We start from the raw sequence: 1,520 nt of genomic DNA, 5'->3' as shown, positions 1-1,520 counted from the left end.
AAAATATTTCTGTACTTTTACATCAACTCTTCCAGACTGAGCTAAGAGCAGTCACACTAGTTTGTATACTTCTGGAATGCGGTTGGTGAAGGAGCCGAAGCTGGAACAGGAATGGTGAGTCCGTGAGAAAGTACCTGCCCATAGTCTCAGCCTCACCCACTCCGGGCTGGCTAAACCTGTGATGACATAAGCCTGCAGCTCTTATCTGGAATAATTTCAGCATTCCCACCATTGTTGATCTGATGCGTGCTAAGGAGGAGTGAATTGACCTAATTTAGGGTAGCAGGGGAGCATTTGTCTAACACTGCAGACCCCTAAGTCCTAGTACCCATTGAGCACACTCTGAAGTTATGTACGCAACATGAAATTGTAGAAAATAACTTTGGTGCCTACTGTTGACATTTCAGGATTTTTAAATGTTATGTAAATAGCCAGGAGGAAAGAAAATATCGTTTAGTTCTTTCATTTTTAGAAATGTGAAGACATGTTAAATGACTTGCCCAACATTATCTAGTGACAAGGCCAGAACTAAAATTTAGGTATTTTAATTAATTGTATATTATTATTACCACATGGGAAAAAATATGTTTCAATATCTTCTGCCCCATTCAAGGACAAAGTTCCAGATACTATCAAAAGCAATTACATCAATCTCTGAATTGTCTCTTTAAAAGTTCTCTCCTGGATTTAAAATTTAAAATAATTTTTCACATTAAAATTACAACTAACTTACAGAACAACCATCATTCAAAACGACCTGAAATCTAACTGGAAATTCTACAACTAGGGATTTAAAAAAACCACATCAAGACTGGTAGGAAGGGCAGAGATGAGGAACAGGCTTACCTCACACCCAACTGCAGCAGACAAAAATCAGGAGGGATATCAGGCCTGCAGAGGTCCTCCCTGAGGAGCGAGGGGACCCAGCCCCACACTAGGCTCCCCAGCCCAGGGTTCCAGGGCCAGGAGGAGAAGTCCCCACAGCTTCTTGCTATAAAAACCAGCAGGGATTGAGCCTGAGATAGACAGAGAGCTGCTGGAATCCCAGGCAGTTCCCATTGAAGGATCAGGGCGTGGACTTACTCAGACTCACTCCCTCTGAGCTCCAGCCCTGGGACAGTGGCTTGAAAGAAACCAGCGACATACAGGGAGGAACTTAATTGTCTGGGATCACGGCAAGAGCTGGGAGGGGCAGGTTTCTGCCAGAGAATAGTGTTGTAAGAGGCCATTTTGTTCCTTTTCTGAGACACCTCCTTCCCCACCATAGAGCCAGCAGGTGGACACCATACCTGAGTCTCCACCAAGGGGCTCATATTGCCAGAGACCCTGCCCCACCCAATTTGCAGGCCCAACCAAACTGTTCCAGTGGCTTTCCCATATGAATGGCCTCTCTTGCCTAATGCTTTGGACTTTCCTAAAACAAATTTAGTTAAATTTAAAAATTTAGAAGTTTGAGGAATACTTTGAACATTATTGCATAACAAGATAACAGAATGTACTTGCCTTTAAGCTTAGGAAAG

The sequence above is a fragment of the Miniopterus schreibersii genome (genome assembly GCF_964146895.1).
Source record: "Miniopterus schreibersii genome assembly, chromosome: 14".
Classification (NCBI taxonomy): domain Eukaryota; kingdom Metazoa; phylum Chordata; class Mammalia; order Chiroptera; family Miniopteridae; genus Miniopterus; species Miniopterus schreibersii.
Note: the sequence above shows the minus strand (reverse complement) of the source record.